Genomic DNA, 23,226 nt, shown 5'->3' on the forward strand with positions numbered 1-23,226 from the left:
TCTCAGAAATACAATGTGACGTAATCTTCCATGTTTCCGCAAAGCTATATTTGTTCATCCTCAGTTATGTTTCAACACATAAAAAACAGATAAACACTGAAGAGGAGGAGGGGGATTAAAAACTACCTAGAGTGCCCTATTCCATTATGGTTAGCTTCCTCTGTTGTGATTAAGCTTGCTATCTATTCCCACTGCCTTCCTTCTGACAGACCGGTCACTAGCTGCAGAATTAAAGAGCATTCCATTACTCTCTGGATCAGTGGCATTCAAAGTCGGGGTCGCGGGGTACCTGCAGTGGGGTCGCCAAAATGTACACACAATCATGTCATTTTTTAAGGAACAAAATTAGTGTATTGGGCAATATACAAACGTTTTTGAGAAAGATGTAAATGTAGTTATTGGTTTCGTTTAATTTTGATAAGAGATATAAATGCAATGAATTGGTTATTTGTTGATGTAAAAAAATGTATTTACCAATTGTGTCATTAGATTTGGGGTGGGGTCGCAAGTATTTTTTAGGGGAAAAATGGTGTCCCCAAAAGTTATGGTAAAAAGAATTGGGTCCTTGCTGAAAAAGCTTGAATACCACTGCTCTGGATGATAACTACACTGATAGAGCCGTTTGGATGCATGAGCGGAAATCATAATTGAATGCTAAAAAACTAACTTTCAGGCTCTAAGTAGCAACAGTTTCCACAACCACACTGAGAAGAAAGAAAAGTGAAGCATGTTGTTATACCTACCTACACAGTGCTTGACTTGGACTGAAATAAGTGCCGATACTCATTTTCGGTGCCGATACTGTTTATATTTAGGTGCAGGAGCGCCACAACACTTTTGAGCTAATATTCTACAAGTGGAACAGGAGCTCAAGCAGTAGAACATTTGAGGTGCCGGTACTCAGCTCCGGTGAACTCTTGTCCAAGTCAAGCACTGGACATACAAAAAAAAACACAAATGTGATTGTAGATAAAACTCACATACATACAGTACCAGTCAAAAGTTTGGACACACCTACTCATTCAAGGGTTTTTCTTTATTTTTTACTACTTTCTACATTGTAGAATAATAGTGAAGACAGCAAAACTATGAAATAACATATATGGAATCACGTAGTAACCAAAAAAGTGTTAAACAAATCAAAATATACTTTATATTTCAGATTCTTCAAAGTAGCCACCCTTTGCCTTGATGTCAGCTTTGCACACTCTTGGCATTCTCTCAACCAGCTTCATGAGGAATGCTTTTCCAACAGTCTTGAAGGAGTTCCCACATATGCTTAGCACTTGTTGGCTGCCTTTCCTTCACTCTGCGGTCCAACTCATCCCAAACCATCTCAATTGGGTTGAGGTCGGGTGATTGTGGAGGCCAGGTCATCTGATGTAGCACTCCATCACTCTCCTTGGTCAAATAGCCCTTACACAGCCTGGAGGTGTGTTTTAGGTCATTGTACAGTTGAAAAATAAATGATAGTCCCACTAAGCACAAACCAGATGGGATGGTGTATCGCTGCAGAATGCTGTGGTAGCCATGCTGGTTAAGTGTGCCTTGAATTCTAAATAAATCACAGACAGTGTCACCAGCAAAGCACCCCCACACCATCACATCTCCTCCATGCTTCATGGTGGGAACCACACATGCAGAGATCATCTGTTCACATACTCTGCATCTCACAAAGACACGGTGGTTGGAACCAAAAATCAAAAATTTGGACTCATTTTTATTTTTTATTTTACCGTTATTTTACCAGGTAAATTGACTGAGAACACGTACTCATTTACAGCAACGACCTGGGGAATAGTTACAGGGGAGAGGAGGGGGATGAATGAGCCAATTGTAAACTGGGGATTATTAGGTGACCATGATGGTTTGAGGGCCAGATTGGGAAAAAATCCTTTATTAGTGGTTTCTATGCATCATTTCGAACATGAAGGCCATGAAGGCCACACAGTCTCCTCTGAACATTTGATGTCGAGTTGCGTCTGTTACTTGAACTCTGTGAAGCATTTATTTGGGCTGCAATCTAAGGTGCAGTTAACTCTAATAAACTTATCCTCTGCAGCAGAGGTAACTCTGGATCTTCCTTTCCTGTGGTGGTCCTCGTGAGAGCCAGTTTCATCATATCGCTTGATGGTTTTTGCGACAGCACTTGAAGAAACTTTAAAAGTTCTTGAATTGTTCCGCATTGACTGACTTTAATGTCTTAAAGTAATGATGGACTGTTATTTCTCTTTGCTTATTTGAGCTGTTCTTGCCATAATAAAGACTTATTTTTTTACCAAATAGGGCTACCTTCTGTATACCACCCCTACCTTGTCACAACACAACTGATTGGCTCAAACGCATTAAGGAAATAAATTCCACAAATACAATTTGAACAAGGCACACCTGTTAATTGAAATGCATTCCAGGTGACTACGTCATGAACCTGGTTGAGAGAATTCCAAGAGTGTGCAAAGCTGTCATCAAGGCAAAGGGTGGCTTCTTTAAAGAATCTCAAATATTAAATAATGTAGGATATTGAAGATAATAGTGTGAGCTAGGGAAAACAGGCAAAGGTTAGAAGGGCCTACCGGGATGCAATGACCATGTGGATTGTGCAGATATTATAATTCTAACTAATTGCCCACCACACACTTCTCTGATCTCAGTTACTGTATGTCATTACAAGAAAAAAATTAATTGCAACAGGTTCTCAGAAACTAAGAGCACAATACAAGTCCAGAAATCAATGGCAGTTGTGTTTGCCTCTGACAACCTTTGTGTTGAGGCCCGGTGCCCCACTTTTATTAACGCCTCCTTCCATCACAACAGAGACGCATAGACACATTTTCCAGATGACTCATATTGCATGATGGGCACTGGGCACACATGGCACTTGTAGCAGTTTGCTTTTGAATCATGCAATCATGTCACTGCGGGGGCTTCCCTGTCTGCTTCCATTTTAGGAAGTTATGGGAACTGAGCATCTCACCCACAGACATGTAATTTTGGTTAACCAAGAACTAAAGTATCACGTAATTGGTCATATGTAGTCTGCCCACGAGATTAACAGACATGACACAGAGAGTCTCAACTAATCCAAGATCAGCGACAAACTGACATTGTTTTAGAGAACAAACAAATGGGTGAAGGCAGGACACAGTTTATGTCAAGAGACTTGGATGCAGTTCATGACCTCTTTGAATGTTGGTGCCAACTTTAGACTAGCTTTCCCTCCAAGAGATTGTGTGGGCACTTGGAACACTGCAAGTGTGTTTTTGCAATGCACAATGAATAACGAAAATATTCAGGATTAATCCAAGCATGGACTCAGTTTCAATCAACAAGAAATTCATTTTAGTCAACTGATATTGAACGGTTCCTGTTGAAAGACTCCACTCCAAGGTATGCAGGAGTGCACGGAAAGACTCCACTCCAAGGTATGCAGGAGTGCACGGAGTCAGCTAATTAAAAGAAAACCCTCTACAACTGCTTATGGCGCACTACAATTAGATTATTCCCCTCACTGCATCATGTCCATCCTCTCCCTCCTCTGCAGCCACATCTCGTTCACTCAGGGGCACTGGCACTGGCACCGGCACCTTTGCTGATAGGCTTACAGACAGTGCGGTCCACCAGAGCTCAATTTCAGCACCATGGACAGCTCCCAAGAGACAACGGACAGAACAGATGGCGGTAATAGGCTACCTTCCCTTCCTCAGCATCAATAAACTATGCTGAGGCAGTCACTCCCCTCATGGACAGTCTTGACACCCTGATGAGCGAGGCATAAACAACCCGTTTCTCTAAAGGGCCTGACATCCCCTTATTCAACTCCTTAACACACAGCCAGTTCCCAGTTGTAGGCTATCTCATACATCCATCACTAGTGGTGCAGAAGAATCACTAATGATACAAACATCTCCAAACTGCATAAATGTTTAGGCATGTGCATTCTACCAGACTATCTTCTGTTTTGACTGTACTGAGATATATTTCCTTTCCTTATATTTCCTTATTTCCTTAAGACACACGATAGGAAATACAATTCCATGAATGGCAATAATGCTATTGATACGTGAGGCGAGCAGCAGTGCTTCCACCGAGAAAAACAATGACGATAGAGTAACGATGGCTCCTCACTGTGCTATGACAGGCTATTACATAACAGCAGACCGGAATGCCCTCATTAGTATTCAATACCCTATTCTGCATTACGATTTTCTGGCATTACACATTACAAATGTTGAACCTGATAGCCTAATAAAGAATAAATATAGACTACTATTCGTCGTTGGTCGACTGCTTTATTAAATAGTTTTCAGAAGCATCGTTGCGACCTTGCTTATTCGTCCAGGCTACCTCAATTGTCTAGTTTCTCTCACTGTTCGTGCTAGGAGGGTGCATAAACGGCAATCTCACAACCTTGGTCAGTCAGTTTTTAAAAGGACGCGTGGTGATAGCATCTGCGGCCGATAGCCTGTAGTCTTTTATCCTAAATTAATTATATTCGATCTCTATTCATACACAGGTTAGGTTACATTGTTACAATTACCCCCAGAAAACGCTTAGCCATGCTTAAATTTCTCAAGGAAAACATGAGCCTATATAGCCCATATAAGGTCAAAACTCAGGAATACCCAGGCAATCTAATTTAATAGTGACAGTATGTGATCAAAGAGGAAAACATCTGCATGGTGGAAAACATCATCTCTCGTAGAATCTCATGAAATAAAAAATTGTAATTAAAAAAATATTCACGTAGCCAAAAGCAATAAGACAATTGCCAAATATGTTACAATTTAGCACAACCACATTTGTTAAATGACATGTGAAACATAAAACAGTCTACAACATACAAAATAACAACATACCTGGCATAAGATAGGCTATATCAAGGTCTTGACAACAATACATTAGAGTATTAATTTCATATTTATGAAGAATACGTCGTTTACAGATCGAAAACACACTGGATTGCAACCTAACGCGGTCGAGAAAAATGTATGGGAAGGAACCATGCGAGAGATTCCTTCATCCCTGTGTTGCCCTAGCGTTATATAACCATGGACAGACACTATGTAACGCCAACAATGGACAAACATGCACGACTGACTTACCAGGGTGTAGGCTAAGCGTGTTATCCAAATATATTCTAAATGTTTATCAGCTCTCTTTTTGGAATGACAGAAGGTGACCCTGCTTCTTCTGCAAGAGGCTCTGCATCTGCGAGATCACGATGCACGCAGCAAGGGGGAGCTGCAAAGCACTCGCGCACATTGGGGGATGGTCCAACAAAAAGCTATCGCTTGTATCTTTAAATGCTTCAATATTGTCCACCATCAGAGTTCTGTCATGAACATAATACGATGGATTGGAAACATTTTGTTCTGGTCATACATTTATTTCGATATAGTCACATTGTAGGCTATGGTGTGATATGATTGGCGAATGCTGCGAGGCTGGAGCCCACTATGGGTCATGGGCCATTGGTTTGAGCCCACTCCTATAATTAAAAGTGCAATCAAGATGTCCTGCTACATATTGGTAATTGCAAATGTTTTGAATAACCCTTGAATATGACATAAATGTCTCAATGGGCTTAGTACAACTCATAGAAGGCTATTTCCGCCTAATTAGACATACACAAAAGTAAATGCTATTCATGTGTAATTACATGATTCTGACTCTTAGTATATCTGGAAAGAAGACATCTGGGAGTTTGTGAGGAAATGGTCAGAAGATAGATAGCAGTTACATAGTTCAGAATACATAAGATCAAGCACACATTAAAAAAAAATATATAATAATAATAATGTATTTTAAGTTATCTTTCATTGACAAGCTATAAGTGAATTATTGATGCCCAGAGCTGGAAACACATCAGATGGCTTCCACAACTTGTGAACAATATCAGAAAAAAATGTAATTGATAGACCTAACAACTAGAAATGGACAGATGTTTTAGTAAGTGGTATCAGATGTGGTCATGAGATGTTTCCAAGCCAGGTAGCAATAGATTGCATTACATATAAGTTCTAGGGCTTGCTTTGTCCCACCCAGGTCAACTGCATATCCCTGGAAAGCTTATCTCATTGGCTACAAGACTGTCAAGGTGCCATAGTAGCCAATCCCCTGTGTAATGGATGCCTACAGCGCTTAAGCAGGCAACATCAAATATATAGTCACTCATTGGACATTCGATGTTGCTATTAAGTCATACATCATCAGATAACATTGTCAATAGGCTAGATTTGTTCCTACCAACCGAAGGATTAATTTGAAATAGCTATAGCTCAAACACAGACCAAATCGAAGCTTACCTTGTAAGATGTGTGCTGTTTGGTGAAAACAATGTGTAAAATAAACATTTTAATCAATAATGGTAGGTCACAGGAAGACAAATAAGATATAATCATGATCTGTGGAGTCCAAGCTTTTGGTGTGTATCAACGAATTACGTGTTTAATTTGTTTATGCTTCACAACCTTAACCGGAATGTAGGTAGCAGCCATTTAGAAAGGAGGTAATCTGCTCTGCCTGCCCTTATTTATTCGTAAGCCTATATATGGTTGTAAGTCACATGAACGATATGAAGACACCAATCAATAGCCAAGATACTCAGCTTTCCGCATACACCCTGCTTTTGCAGATAGGGGCTACCATTCTCATACCAGACTGAATTGAATAAAACAAATCTAATAGGGTCCCAAAATATGGGGACTTTACATTTAAGAGGTTAAAAGTGCAATCAAGATTTCCTGCTACATATTGGTAATTGCAAATGTTTTGAATACCCCTTGAAAATGACTTAAATGCCTCAATGGGCGTAGCATACTAGTACTAGGCTATATTTGTTAGTGTAAACAACAGGTTTATGGGTTTACATCTGACATAACACAACATAACAGAAACTACACTGTGTGTCGCTCTCTGACAGTTAAAGTGCCTTCAGGAAGTACTCACACCCCTTGACTTTTTCCACATGTTGTCATGTTACAGCCTGAATTTAACATGGATTAAATTGAGATTTTTTTTGTCACTGGCCTACAAACAATATCCCATAATGTCAAAGTGGAATTATGTTTTTAGAAATATTGTCACGTTCTGACCTTAATTCCTTTTTTATGTCTTTATTTTATTTTGGTCAGGGCGTGAGTTGGGGTGGGCATTCTATGTTGTTTTCTCTATGTTTTATTCTGTTCTATTTCTATGTGTTTGGCCTAGTATGGTTCTCAATCAGAGGCAGGTGTTAGTCGTTGTCTCTGATTGGGAGCCATATTTAGGTATCCTGTTGTCTATTGTGTTTTGTGGGTGGTTGTTCCCTGTGTCTGTACCATACGGGACTGTTTCGATTTTCGCTTGTTCTTTCACTTTGTTATTTTATATTTTTGTAGTGTTCAGTTTTACATATTAAAATGGACACTTACCACGCTGCAAATTGGTCCGATATCTCTTACTCCTCGTCAGAAGAAGAGGAAAGTCATTACAAATTAATTAAAAAGGACAAGCTGAAATGTCTTGAGTCAATAAGTATTCAACTCCTTTATTATGACAAGCCTAAATAAGTTCAGGAGTAAACATGTGCTTAACAAGTCACATAATAACTTGAATGGACTCACTCTGTGTGCAATAATAGTGTTTAACATGATTTTTTAATGACTACCTCATCTCTGTAACCCATACATACAATTATCTTTGAGGTCCCTCAGTCGAGCAGTGAATTTCAAACAAATATTCAATCACAAGACCCAGGAGGTTTGCTAATGCCTCACAAAGGGCACCTATTGGTAGATGGGTAAAAATAAAGCAGACATTGAATATCCTTTTGAGCATGGTGTTATTCATTACACTTTGGATGGTGTATCAATACATGCAGTCACTACAAAGATATAGGCGTCCTTCCTAACTCAGTTGCAGGAGAGGAAGGATTTCACCATGAGGTCAATGGTGACTTTAAAACAGTTACAGAGTTTAATGGCTGTGATAGGAGAAAACTGAAGATGGGGTCAACAACACTGTAGTTACTCCACAACACTAAGTTAATTGACAGAATGAAAAGAAGGAAGCCTCTACAGAATACAAATATTCCAAAACATGAATCCTTTTTGCAACAAGGCACTAAGTCAAACTGCAAAAATGTTTGCAAAGAAATTAACTTTATGTCCTGAATGAAAAGTGTGATCTTTGGGCCAAATCAAACACAACACATCACTGAGTACAACTCTTCATATTTTCAAGCAGGGTGGTGGCTGCATCATGTTATGGGTATGCTTGTCACCAGAAAGGACTAAGGAGTTTTTTATGATTAAAAGAAACAGAATAGAGCTAAGTAGAGGCAAAATCCTAGAGGAAAACCTGGTTCAGTCTGCTTTCCAACAGACACTGGGAGACAAACTTACCTTTCAGCAAGACAATAACCTAAAACACAAGGCTAAATATACACTGGAATTGCTTACCAAGACGACATTGAATGCTCGTGAGTGGCCGGTTTTGACTAAATCGGCTTGAAAATATATGGCAAGACTTGAAAATGGCTGTTTAGCCATGATCAACAACCAACTTGACAGAGCTTGAATAATTTTTTAAATAATAATGTGCAAATATTGTACAATACAGGTGTGCAAAGCTCTTTGAGACTTACCCAGAAAGACTCACAGCTGTAATCACTGCCAAAAGGGGTTCTAACATGTATTCACTCATGGGGTTAAATACTTATCTAATCAAGACATTGTGTTTTATTTTTCATACTTTTTTGTACAAATCTCAGAATTTCTTCCACTGACATTAGAATATTTTGTGTAGCTCATTGTAAAAAAAAAAAAAAATTAAATCCATTTTAATCCCACTTTGTGACAACAAAATGTGGAAAAAGCCAAGGGGTGTGAACTTTCTGAAGGCACTAATGGCTGGGGTCGGGCCATCTTCTTTAGCCTATCATTGCCTTGGCAAAAGCTGATCAGGCTGGTATTCCGGTTGTCCACTCACAACAGGCATTTCGATATTTGCTAATATCATAAAGTACATTACATAATGAATTTCCTATGAAATGTAGCCTAATCATGAGTGCTGCTGATGTGACGTCACCACAGCCCTCAGTATCCCTCGCTCCCTCCCTCCCTGTCCTGTACCTGGCTGAAAAATACATGTCAAATATAGACAACCATAACACTCAAACAAAATGCCATAGGCACACCTGCACAAAACATATTAATGTTGAATAATGCATTGACAGTTCGATAATCAGGGATGTTTTAATTTATCATGGCTGTGCTGCATAAAATCACATCAATACGCATGCGTCGGTCTCTCCGGCTCCGGTCTCAAAACACGCATTCAAGGTACAAAAGCAGCTTACTTTAATCATCCTGTACAAACATGATAACACATAACTGAAAGTTGTGTCTGAATTGTGCTTCTTGAAACAGTCTAACATTTATGCTTAAATTTTATTTTTTGGCCCTTATTAATGACTGTTTATACGAATACTAAAGCTTTAGCCGCACTACTTATAACGATGCATGGCGGCTGCTAGCTAGTTGGCTTGCCCTGCTGTATTCGTTCCACTGATACAATAATACAATTTAGCATAGTCTTGGCTTTATAATTAGCTAATTTTAACGTTATCGCCTATATCCCGGTGTATGCCTTAAACATTGTGTCCGATGTTTTAAAAAAAGTGTTAGAGGGACCCAGGCATTATGTAGCTAGCTAGTTGGGTAACAAAGCGAGTAGTTAACTAGCTAGTTGTAACTACCAGTTAGCTAACTAGGCATACTTGCCACGATTAAGAGACACTGACAAGTGTTCAACCTTTCTACCATATTTGGTTCATCTCTTCTATGTGGTCCATTTTAGGTTAGAAGTGTTTGCTGCCTGCTAGTCAGTGTTAGCTAGCTCACTACTAGCGGACTGAACTCACTCATGGTGAAGGAAGTTCCCGATGACTCAAACGGAGTGGCGCAGAGACCAGGCAGCAGGCTTTGTGGAATGTTCTGACTACATGATTCGCCCAAGGTCAATATTTAAAAAGTAATTATGGAACGCTTAATAAACCTTGTACAGATGTTTGTTCTCTGTAGGTGCATGCCTTTATTAGCTTAAATCCATTATTTTTCAATAAACGTTCATGAACTACAACAGACTTGTAGTGTAGTTCATTCTGCGTTGTGTACTTTTAATTAGGACGCTGCCACAACTGACGGTCTGTTAGTTGAATTCTTTGTATTTGCCCTGCACACGAAGAGACAACACACATTATGTTAACCCTTGGCGCAGTCCTAGCTCTCAGGCACCTTGCTAGCCGAAGGTCAGCCAAAAGGAAATAACAGGTGCTGCGTGTGTAACGGATGTGAAATGGCTAGCTAGTTAGCGGGTGCGCGCTAGTAGCATTTCAATCAGTTACGTCACTTGCTCTGAGACATTAAGTAGGGTTGCCCCTTGCTCTGCAAGGGCTGCGGCTTTTGTGGAGCGATGGGTAACGACGCTTCGTGGGCGACGTTGTTGATGTGTGCAGAATGTCCCTGGTTCGCGCCCGTGTCGGGGCGAGGGGATGACGTAAAGTTATACTGTTACACTGCACACATTCGATGCACAACAGCACACCATACAATACAAGTAAAATGATACAGAACATAATTCGGACAAAATAAAAGACATACCTGCAAACGAAGAGACAACACACATTATGTTAACCCTTGGCGCAGTCCTAGCTCTCAGGCAGTTGCGCAAGCACATGGACACTCACTCAAACACTGTCCCAAGTACTCACAAGTTACAATAGATACCCTAGTTAGCGAGCTTTGTGAAACTTGTTAACATAAATCTTTATATTATCCACATTGTAACAAACTTATGGTTGCATAACAGTACATTGTGTAACATTATGACGGTTTTATATTAAACAATTTCGGAGCCAAGGACAACAATTGGCATTTGAGCAGAGTTGTCATCTTAAAGCAACAGAAATGAGCAAACAGTCAGTTGTATTTGATTGGAGGAGACTGCCATGGAGGAAGTCTCAACGGCACAGCTGATGCCTGTTGACCTTCCTTGCATGTAACGTTAACTTGAGCGTAGTCTGTTAAACAGCTGACGGCCATGTTTTTCTCCGCCCCTCCAGATGCTGATGCCCAAGAAGAATCGTATAGCCATCTACGAGCTCCTCTTCAAGGAGGGAGTGATGGTGGAAAAAAAAGGATGTGCATCTGGCTAAGCACCCGGAGCTGGCCGATAAGAATGTGCCCAACCTTCACGTTATGAAGGCCATGCAGGTTAGATTTTGGTGCTCTATTCTGGTGCCTCAGTCTATTCTGGTGCCTCATAGTGTCACATGATTGAGAATGAAACCAGGATAGGATCAACTTTATTGTCCCTAAGGGGAAATGTGTCTGACACCCAGTATTGTAGCTGTAAAAAAATTATACTGGTGTAACAGTATAACTTTACGGCGTCCCCTCGCCCCGACACGGGCGCGAACCAGGGACCCTCTGCACACATCAACAACAGTCAACCACGAAGCGTCGTTACCCATCGCTCCACAAAAGCCGCGGCCCTTGCAAAGCAAGGGGCAACCCTACTTAAAGTCTCAGAGCAAGTGACGTAACTGATTGAAGTGCTACTAGCGCGTACCCGCTAACTAGTTAGCCATTTCACATCCGTTACACTCACCCCCCTTTCAACCTCCTCCTTTTCCGCAGCAACCAGTGATCCGGGTCAACAGCATCAATGTAACAGTATAAACTTTACGTCGTCCCCTCGCCCCGACCCGGGCGAGAACCAGGGACCCTCTGCACACATCAACAACAGTCAACCACGAAGCGTCGTTACCCATCGCTCCACAAAAGCCGCGGCCCTTGCAAAGCAAGGGGCAACCCTACTTAAAGTCTCAGAGCAAGTGACGTAACTGATTGAAGTGCTACTAGCGCGTACCCGCTGTTACGCACGCCTCTGCGAAGAGGGAACGCAACTCCCTGCTATAACTCAACTCTCTGAAGTGCAAGAGGTATGGACTGTAGGTGCGAGCAAGGATGACACAAAAGCAGATTTTACCGTTTACTTGGATTTATTTTCTTACACGGTAATATGGGGAAAAGGGGCTGGACGGAACCAAAGCAAAGAAAGTAAATATCAAAGTTCCCCCTCTCCTATCTAACCTGCCTACCCACTTAACTTACCTAACTTAGCACCGTCTGGTGCCCTAACCAAAATACAGGGGGTGGTCCGCCCAGGTCTTACCTAGTGTGCCTAGACAGTAAATATACTACGGGTATATGTATGCCCGCGGGCCTCTTGCCTAAGCACTCCCAAAGTGCCTTCTCCTTCCCCCCTGGGAACAAATGAAACAGAGTAATTATTAATGATTTCACAAACACAGGACATAGAAAAACTGCTACCAACAACAACAGTACATACCACACTTTCTGATACACAACCCACACTATATCACAATCTAATTTTTCTCTCTCAATCTCCAAATCTCTACTCCAAATCTCATCTCCTCTCTCTATTAATCTTCTGGGCAGAACACTGGCTTTTATCTTCAGGTGGCAATGGTGATTAGAGTCAGCTGCTTCTTGACGAGGGGGCGGGGTCAGCTCCAATCACCAATTAGCCTGGGGTTGACCAATCAGCTGGTTGGGGAGTACTTCAGGAAGCCATCTCCTGAAACACACACACTAAAATACAAAACAGAACACAGAAACTGGGGAACGTAACACGCCCACCACAAAAATTGCAAACGTACAGTTTGTAATAACAAAAACCAACGCTTCCCCAGTTAGTAAACCCGTGATAGAGCGTCAGCAACCACATTCGCTGAGCCCTTCCTATAGGCTATCTGTACATTATATCCTTGTACAATCAGAGCCCACCGCATAAGGCGGCGGTTCTGATTGTACATTTGCTTTAAGAACACTAAAGGATTATGGTCCGTGAAGACCATTACAGGCAAGGCACTGGATCCCACATATACCTCAAAGAACTGTAAGGCTAGCAATAAAGCTAGCGTCTCTTGTTCAATTGTGGAGTACCTTGACTGACACGAGTTGAACTTACGGGAGAAGAAACTGACGGGCCGATCCACTCCGTCTTCATCTTCCTGTAAGAGAACCGCACCCACCCCCACTATACTAGCGTCAACCTCCAACTTAAAAGGTTTGTCAAAGTTGGGGGCGGCAAGCACTGGGGCACTACAAAGTAGCGCTTTAGCGGACTCAAACGCATGGTTACAGTCCTTGGACCACCTAAATGGTACCTCTGGACTAAGCAGAGATGAAAGGGGAGCTACTACCGTCGAGAAATTCTTACAGAATGTACGATAGTACCCTACCATCCCTAGGAATCGGCGCAACTGGCGTCGAGTCGTGGGAGCAGGAAAAGCAACAATTGCCTCCACCTTGCCAGTTACTGGGCGCACTTGACCTCGTCCCACTTGTTTCCCTAAGTAAGTCACCGTAGCCTTCCCAAACTCACACTTGGCCAAATTGAGGGTTAAAGAAGCATTCTCCAACCGCTGAAACACACTTTTCAAAGTGGAGAGATGATCAGACCAAGTAGACGAATGGATCACCACATCATCAAGGTATGCAGTACAATTTGGCACATCTGCAAACACAATGTTAACTAGACGCTGAAAAGTAGCAGGTGCATTACACATGCCAAAGGGCATCACAGTGTATTGTACAAAGTTATCAGGCGTAACAAAAGCCGATATGTCAGAAGCTCTAGAGGTCAGAGGCACCTGCCAATAACCTTTTAACAAATCTAACTTACTAACGTAAGCAGCAGAGCCAATTCTATCAATGCAGTCATCTAATCGAGGTAGAGGAAAAGAATCAGACTTTGTAATTGCATTTACTCGACGATAGTCCGTGCATAAGCGGGACGTACCGTCAGGCTTAGGAACAAGAATACATGGGGAACTCCAGGAGCTATTACTGGGTTTTGCCATGTCATTCTGTAATAAATAAGCTACCTCACTTTTCATTACCTCCCTTTTCTTTGCATTAACCCGGTACGGATGCTGACGTATAGGAGCAGCGTTGCCCACATCCACGTCATGTTCCAAGATGGACGTGCGACTTGGAACGTCCTGAAACACACTGAGAAAACTGTTTATCAATAGGATAAGGTCCTTAGTTTGATCGCTATCCAAATGTTCCATTTGAGAGGGTAACTTCTTCAGCATCTCTGAATTACATAGGCGTTCACACTGCTGTAACGTATGGCGTAACTCCAACCCATCCTCCTTATCCTCCTCTAGGTCCCAGCCAGGCTTCAGCACCACCGCAGCCACACTGGAGACGGCGGACTGGACCGGCTTACTTGAGGAGCTGTCTGGAGAGTCACGTACATAATATTCTTTTAGCATGTTAACATGACACACACGGGAAGAACGCCTTCGATCTGGGGTCTTTATCACATAGTTGGTGTCACTGAGTTTCTTTTCCACCAGATATGGTCCAGAAAAACGTGCTGACAGAGATGAGCCAGGAATTGGCAACAAAACTAAAACTTGATCCCCTGGTGCAAAAGAACGGCCAACAGCCTTTTTGTCATAATGCACCTTCATGCGTTTTTGCGAAGAGGAAAGAGACTTTTGGGCCAACGCACATGCGGCGTGCAGTCTCTCCCGCATCTTACTGACATAATCCAACACATTTTTAGGGGCGCTACTGGGTGTAGGAGATAAGATATGCTCCTTCAACACTTTCAGCGGACCCCTTGGGGTATGTCCAAACACAAGGTCAGCAGGGCTAAACCCTAAGGACTCTTGTATCGTTTCCCTAATAGCAAATAGGACAAAGGGCACCCCCTCATCCCAATCGGTACTGGTATCCATACAATACTTGCGTAGCATTGCCTTCAGCGTCTGATGCCAGCGTTCGAGAGCCCCTTGACTCTCTGGATGATACGGACTTGAGACCTGATGGGAAATACACAATGTCTTTAACACATTTGAAAACATTTTGGACATAAAGTTGGATCCCTGATCAGTTTGGATTACTTTAGGGAGTCCAAACGTAGAGAAGAACTTCACCAGTGCCTTCACCACAGTCTTAGCCGTAATAGTACGGAGAGGAATAGCCTCTGGGTATCGAGTAGCACTGCACATTATTGTTAATAGGAACTGGTTACCTGACCTGGTTTTTGGCAACGGACCTACACAATCAACTATCACTCTTTCAAACGGTTCCCCCACCACAGGAATCGGGTAGAGCGGTGCTCTAGGAACTGTTTGATTCGCTTTCCCAGTGAGTTGACATACGTGACATGTTTTACAAAATTGGACCACGTCAGACTTCAAACCTGGCCAGAAAAAATGACGAAGGACCCGGTTATAAGTCTTTGTGATCCCCAAATGTCCAGACCACGCCTGGTCATGGGCGAGTGACAGCACCTGCTGTCGGAACGGTGTAGGAACAACCACTTGACACACTTCACTCCAGTCATTAACGGTGTCATGAGCTGCCCATTTACGCATCAAAACTCCTGCTTCCATAAAGTAGGCAGTCTCTCTAGTTTTAGCTTCCTCAATGGAAATTACCGAAGCAAAACACTTGCGAAGACTGGTGTCTCCTTTTTGACATTCAATCACCTTCTCAGGGGTGACAGACAAAAGAATGTCATGTAATTGGGGTGCGATTTCGCAGTCCCCTTCCTTAGTTTTTACAGGAGTAAAAACTGTCGGACTTGCAGAAGGAATACTCGGTGCATTGTCTTCTACTTCAACATTCTCAAAAATGGAACTAGCCAAATCCACCACATCTCCAAGCTTGCGAGATTGTGCCCTCGTTAACACACAAGCAGGAAAAACATGTGGAAATGCTTGAACCAATATCTCATCTGTAGTTCTGATTTCTGGGTTGTCTACTACCTCTAACACAGGAGTAACGTTACCACCAGCAATATCATTCCCTAGTAGCAATGTGACTCCTTTTACTGGCAGTGTAGACACTACACCAACACGGAAACGTCCTGATACCAAATCTGACACTAAGTGGACCCAGTGTAATGGTACAGGTACTGTTTTTGTCTCTATGCCCTGTAATATAACATGTGAGCCACAATACGTTTCAGGAGACCAGGGTAAAGCATCAGTAATGATTACTGACTGCGCCGCCCCGGTGTCTCGTAAGATTTTAATTGGCTTTTGATCAGCTTGTTCTCCAGTTAAGGAAACACAACCGGCAGAAATAAACGGAGCATAAACAGGATCCGGTTTCTCAAATGCTGAATCAATACCTCGGACCAACGGACGAGCCAAAGACTTGACTAAACCCAAACTTTTCCTTTTTGGGGACAGTGACTGGGACTGTTTCGGTTTATTTTTCAAAACTGGGCAGTCCGCAATCACGTGACCCTTTTGGTGACAGTAAAAACATTCACGGATTTCATGAAAAGACTTGTCAGAGGAAAAACGACCTGAATGAGGCACTGATGACGTAATCAGTTTACCTTCAAAACGAGGTGCACCAAAGACAGTCTTGTGTGTCAAAGCATACTCATCTGCCAACACTGCTTGCTGGGCCAATGTCACCACTTTCTGTTCATTTAAATGAACTACAATTCTATCAGGGAGGTTGCTTTTAAAATCCTCCAACAGCATCAACTCCCGAATATCAGCAAAGGTGTTAGCTTTGCTGGCTGAACACCATCGATTAAACAGACTCTTTGTCCCTAGCAAACTCAACAAAAGTACGGTGAGAGGGTTTCTTGTGGTTCCTGAAGCGCTGTCTATAAGCTTCAGGCACCAACTCATAAGCCCGCAACACGGTAGTTTTAACTGTATCATAGTGTAAACTGTCTTCCAGGGAGAGAGCAGCTACTACTTCCTGGGCTTTCCCAGACAATTTACATTGTAACAGGAGCGGCCAAACCTCGAGTGGCCAATGTAGCGCATCATCAAGCCCAAAGTGGGCTTGATGATGAGCAGCTTTTGGAGTCGTACCGGAGCCAGCATCTAGCTCTAGCTGTCGGATCCTCACCTCCTTGTCGGCTTCTATTTTCCTAATTTCAAGATCAAAATGCATTTGTCTCTCTTTATCTTTTTGCTCCATTTCTAACCGGGCCAGCCTCACCTTTAGCCTAGCGGTCCCGTCTGAACGACCTGAAGCAGAAGATAAAGGATCGAATCGAGGCAATGTAAAGGGGGTACGAGCAACCCCTTCCTCCGCCCTGTCCTCCGACTTGGCATCAGAAGGTCTACCCGTCTCCTCTCCTTGCAATGAGAGAATTCTTTCTCTCACTAAACCCTCCCTGACTAGCACCAAAAGCTCAGCCTTTAGGGCTTTCTCAGGGATAACAAATCCATAATGGTCAGCTATAGCTATAAGGTCTACTTTTCGAAACCTCACCAAACAATCAATAGAGGGCGCTTCAATGAACTTGGAGATGGCTGAGGCAGCCATCTTGTACACAACAATCTACTGAAAACACAAACTAAACAAGTCATCCAAACTCACAACCTACCATCACACCTCAATCACTAACCACAGAGAGCTCAGTGCAGCAGGGTCCGGTGGGTTTAATGGAATCCCGGATGAGCTCCCATTATGTTACGCACGCCTCTGCGAAGAGGGAACGCAACTCCCTGCTATAACTCAACTCTCTGAAGTGCAAGAGGTATGGACTGTAGGTGCGAGCAAGGATGACACAAAAGCAGATTTTACCGTTTACTTGGATTTATTTTCTTACACGGTAATATGGGGAAAAGGGGCTGGACGGAACCAAAGCAAAGAAAGTAAATATCAAAGTTCCCCCTCTCCTATCTAACCTGCCTACCCACTTAACTTACCTAACTTAGCACCGTCTGGTGCCCTAACCAAAATACAGGGGGTGGTCCGCCCAGGTCTTACCTAGTGTGCCTAGACAGTAAATATACTACGGGTATATGTATGCCCGCGGGCCTCTTGCCTAAGCACTCCCAAAGTGCCTTCTCCTTCCCCCCTGGGAACAAATGAAACAGAGTAATTATTAATGATTTCACAAACACAGGACATAGAAAAACTGCTACCAACAACAACAGTACATACCACACTTTCTGATACACAACCCACACTATATCACAATCTAATTTTTCTCTCTCAATCTCCAAATCTCTACTCCAAATCTCATCTCCTCTCTCTATTAATCTTCTGGGCAGAACACTGGCTTTTATCTTCAGGTGGCAATGGTGATTAGAGTCAGCTGCTTCTTGACGAGGGGGCGGGGTCAGCTCCAATCACCAATTAGCCTGGGGTTGACCAATCAGCTGGTTGGGGAGTACTTCAGGAAGCCATCTCCTGAAACACACACACTAAAATACAAAACAGAACACAGAAACTGGGGAACGTAACACCCGCTAACTAGTTAGCCATTTCACATCCGTTACACTCACCCCCCTTTCAACCTCCTCCTTTTCCGCAGCAACCAGTGATCCGGGTCAACAGCATCAATGTAACAGTATAAACTTTACGTCGTCCCCTCGCCCCGACCCGGGCGAGAACCAGGGACCCTCTGCACACATCAACAACAGTCAACCACGAAGCGGCGTTACCCATCGCTCCACAAAAGCCGCGGCCCTTGCAGAGCAAGGGGCAACACTACTTAAGTCTCAGAGCAAGTGACGTAACTGATTGAAATGCTACTAGTGCGTACCCGCTAACTAGCTAGCCATTTCACATCCGTTACACTCACCCCCCTTTCAACCTCCTCCTTTTTCCGCAGCAACCAGTGATCCGGGTCACGGCACCAATGTAACAGTATAACTTTACGTCGTCCCCTCGCCCCGACCCGGGCGCGAACCAGGGACCCTCTGCACACATCAACAACAGTCAACCACGAAGCGTCGTTACCCATCGCTCCACAAAAGCCGCGGCCCTTGCAGAGCAAGGGGCAACACTACTTAAGTCTCAGAGCAAGTGACGTAACTGATTGAAATGCTACTAGTGCGTACCCGCTAACTAGCTAGCCATTTCACATCCGTTACACTCACCCCCCTTTCAACCTCCTCCTTTTTCCGCAGCAACCAGTGATCCGGGTCATGGCACCAATGTAACAGTATAACTTTACGTCGTCCCCTCGCCCCGACCGCGAACCAGGGACCCTCTGCACACATCGACAACAGTCACCCACGAAGCGTCGTTACCCATCGCTCCACAAAAGCCACGGCCCTTGCAAAGCAAGGGGCAACCCTACTTAAAGTCTCAGAGCAAGTGACGTAACTGATTGAAATGCTACTAGCGCGTACCCGCTAACTAGTTAGCCATTTCACATCCGTTACACTGGTTAGTTGGAAAAATGTCCAACTGAATGTGACCCTCCCTCTGCAGTCTTTGAAGTCAACTGGGTATGTGAAGGAGCAGTTTGCCTGGCGCCACTTCTACTGGTACCTGACCAATGAGGGCATCCAGTACCTGAGGGACTTCCTGCATCTGCCCCCAGAGATTGTTCCTGCCACTCTGTGTCGCCAGAAGCGCCCTGAGACCGCTCGGCCCAGGCCTAAAGGTAGGCTGCATATCATGACTGTGGCATTTTCTCATTTGGGGAAAAAGTCTTTCCTCCATGACCCGGAAACCGATAAGTGGTCAAGGAGAGTTGCCACATTCAAAACAACTGGGAACTCAGAAAAATACGAAGTCAAATCATGTCAGTGATCTGCAGGTCGGAAAGACGGAGTTCAAGAAAGAGGCCTGAGTTGGATGACCATTTTAAAATTATTTTCCCAGTCGGAGCTTGTTTTTTCCCCCTTAGTTCCAAGTTGTTTTGAACGCACTGAAGTTGGAGATTTTCGAGTTCCCAGTTTTGAATGCGACAGGTGTCAATTCGTTTTTAGGCAAAAGGAAGACTGTTCTCCATTCCGATAGCCTCCTTTTGGCGAGGAAGCACAGGTGTATCCTACCAGAGTCCTTTGTGGAAGAGTTTTCAAATCCGCCACACCCTTTGAATCTGCTTTTGTTTTCTTGAAGGAAAAAATCATGCAAACATTTAAAAACAATATGCTATTTAAATCTATAAAAATGTATTGCATAACTAGCCAAATGTTTATCACTTAATACATTTATTTTGGGATTCCAACCTGTAAATGTAATTTGCCTGATGACGCGTGATTAGATGAGTCTCATTTCATAGCGCATTTTCGTCCACTTTCCCTCTCCTCAATTGCCTTTGACCTTTTTCCAATTGTGAAAAGGCCCATATGTTTCACCTGGGGACTGTTCAGGAGGGTGCACTGTAAAAATATAACTAAACTCAGCAAAAAAAGAAACGTCCCTTTTTCAGGACATTGTCTTTCAAAGATAATTTGTAAAAATCCAAATAACTTCACAGATCTTCATTGTAAAGGGTTTAAACACTGTTTCCCATGCTTGTTCAATGAACCATAAACAATTAATAGACATGCACATGTGGAACGGTCGTTAAGACACTAACAGCTTACAGATGGTAGGCAATTAAGGTCACGGTTATGAAAACCTAGGACACTAAAGAGGCCTTTTTACTGATTCTGAAAAACACCAAAAGAAAGATGCCCAGGGTCCCTGCTCATCTGCGTGAACGTGCCTTAGGCATGCTGCAAGGAGGCATGAGGACTGCAGATGTTACCAGGGCAATAAATTGCAATGTCTGTACTGTGAGACGCCTAAGACAGCGCTACAGGACGGACAGCTGATCGTCCTCGCAGTGGGAGACCACGTGTAACAGCACCTGCACAGGATCGGTACATCCGAACATCACACCTGCAGGACAGGTACAGGATGGCAACAACAACTGTCCGAGTTAAACCAGGAACGCACAATCCCTTCATCAGTTAACCCTTGCAAGGCTGCCGGACCAGATGGCATCCCTAGCCGTGTCCTCAGAGCATGCGTAGACCAACTGGCTTGTGTTTTAAGGACATATTCAATCAATCCCTATCCCAGTCTGCTGTTCCCACATGCTTCAAAAGGGCCACCATTGTTCCTGTTCCCAAGAAAGCTAAAGGTAACTGAGCTAAACGACTATCGCCCCGTAGCACTCACTTCCGTCATCATGAAGTGATTTGAGAGACTAGTCAATGATCATATCACCTCCACCCTACCTGACACCCTAGACCCACTCCAATTTGCTTACCGCCTCAATAGGTACACAGACGACGCAATTGCAATCACACTGCCCTAACCCACCTGGACAAAAGGAATACCTATGTAAGAATGCTGTTCATCGATTACAGCTCAGCATTTAACACCATAGACCCTGGGTCTCGACCCTGACCTGTGCAACTGGGTTCTGGACTTCGACGGGCCGGCCCCAGGTGGTGAGGGTTGGAAACATCTCCACCCCGCTGATCCTCAACACTGGGTCCCCACAAGGGTGCGTTCTTAGCACTCTCCTGTACTCCCTGTTCACCCATGACTGCGTGACTATGCACGCCTCCAACTCAATCATCAAGTTTGCAGACGACACTAGTGGTAGGCTTGATTACCAACAACGACGAGACGGCCTACAGGGAGGAGGTGAGGGCCCTCGGAGTGTGGTGTCAGGAAATTAATCTCAAACTCAATGTCAACAAAACAAAGGAGATGATCGTGGACTTCAGGAAACAGCAGAGGGAGCACCCCCCTATCCACATTGACGGGACAGTAGTGGAGAAGGTGGAAAGTTTTAAGTTCCTCGGTGTACACATCACAGACTGAAATGGTCCACCCACACAGACAGCATGGTCAAGAAGGCACAACAGCGCCTTTTCAACCTCAGGAGGCTGAAAAAATATGGCTTGTCACCAAAAACACTCAAACTTTTACAGATGCGCAATCGAGAGCATCTTGTCTGCCCTCCAGGACACCTATACCACCCGATGTCACAGGAAGGCCAAAAAGAACATCAAGGACAACAACCACCCGAGCCACTGCCTGTTCACCCCACTATCATCCAGAAGGCGAGGTCATTACAGGTGCATCAAAGCTGGGACTGAGAGACTTAAAAACTGCTTCTACTCAAGGCCATCAGACTGTTAAACAGCCATCACTAACATTGAGTGGCTGCTGCCAACATACTGACTCAAATCTCTAGCCTCTTTAATAATTACAAATTGGATGTAATAAATGTATCACTAGTCACTTTAAACAATGCCTCTTTATATGTTTGCATACCCTACATTAATCATCTCATATGTATATACTGTACTCTATACCATCTACTGCATCTTGCCATGCCGTTCAGCCATCGCTCATCCATATATTTATATGTACATATTCTGGTAAATCTGGTGCAGTCCATGAGGAGATGCACTGCAGTACTTAATGCAGCTGGTGGCCACACCAGATACTGTTACTTTTGATCCCCCCCTTTGTTCAGGGACACATTATTCCATGTCTGTGGAACTTGTTCAGTTTATTTCTGTTGTTGAATCTTGTGTTCATACAAATATTTACACGTTAGGTTTGCTGAAAATAAACGCAGTTGACAGTGAGAGGACATTTATTTTTTTTGCTGAGTTTACTTCCAATCAGTAATACAGGGTCGACTGATTCCTATACTTAGCATGTTTCCTTCATGGATGTATAGTGTGGTGAACATTGCAGGTGTTATGCCAGTTGTATGGAGATGAGTGGTGTAAAATGTCCTCCTGTTCCAGGGATGGAGGGTGAGAGAGCTGAGCGGCCAGCCAGGTTTAACCGTGAAGGAGGAGACAAAGACAATTACAGACGTTCTGTTGCACCACGTGAGTACCCAAAATCACCTGTTTTATGTTCGATAAGCATGCACCAATATGGAAACATTGGGCCAATGCCATAGTGGCTGACCTACATTGCAACACATGGTAAATTGAATGAAAGTTACCTAATTCTTTACTTGTCTGATGATCATACTTTGTCCTTTTAGCTGGTGCAGACAAGAAGGCTGAAGCAGGTGCTGGTGCAGCTACTGGGTTCCAATTCGTAAGTAAATACTTTCCCAAGCATTTGAATCAAGGATGGGTGCCATGCTATATTGTAGCCCAATAGAGATCTTCAAGGACCGAAAAATACCAACTTTGTGTTGCAGAGAGGCGGTTTTGGACGTGGCAGAGGACAGCAACCACCACAGGAGTCAAGCAGACTGTTCTTGTACAGTATAATAAAAGGTGATTGAGATTACACCAATGTGTCATGAATTTAATTGCATGAGATGTCAGTGCTCATTATCATAAGATGTATACACTTGAATTTGTAGATGGTAATGACTAAGCTTATTTTCAAAGTAGGTTAGTTTACAAACGAATTGCTCCATCAGCTGAAAGAAACA

At 43.3% G+C, this 23,226-nt stretch overlaps 1 protein-coding gene and 1 pseudogene across 3 annotated transcripts in view; one reads left to right on the top strand and one right to left on the bottom strand.

The window, feature by feature from the left end:
• Positions 1-5,242, bottom strand: part of LOC129829987 (protein kinase C and casein kinase substrate in neurons protein 1-like) — a 50,374-nt gene extending 45,132 nt beyond the window's left edge. For all 3 annotated transcript variants that reach the window (XM_055892086.1, XM_055892083.1, XM_055892084.1), the window contains exon 1: positions 5,103-5,242. The gene's annotated coding sequence lies outside the window, so the exon portion shown is untranslated. The remainder of the gene's footprint in view (positions 1-5,102) is intronic.
• A 5,862-nt stretch (positions 5,243-11,104) lies between these two features.
• Positions 11,105-23,078, top strand: LOC129829990 (40S ribosomal protein S10-like; annotated as a pseudogene).
• Positions 23,079-23,226: the final 148 nt, after the last annotated feature.

This window comes from Salvelinus fontinalis, chromosome 31 (genome assembly GCF_029448725.1).
Source record: "Salvelinus fontinalis isolate EN_2023a chromosome 31, ASM2944872v1, whole genome shotgun sequence".
Taxonomy (NCBI): domain Eukaryota; kingdom Metazoa; phylum Chordata; class Actinopteri; order Salmoniformes; family Salmonidae; genus Salvelinus; species Salvelinus fontinalis.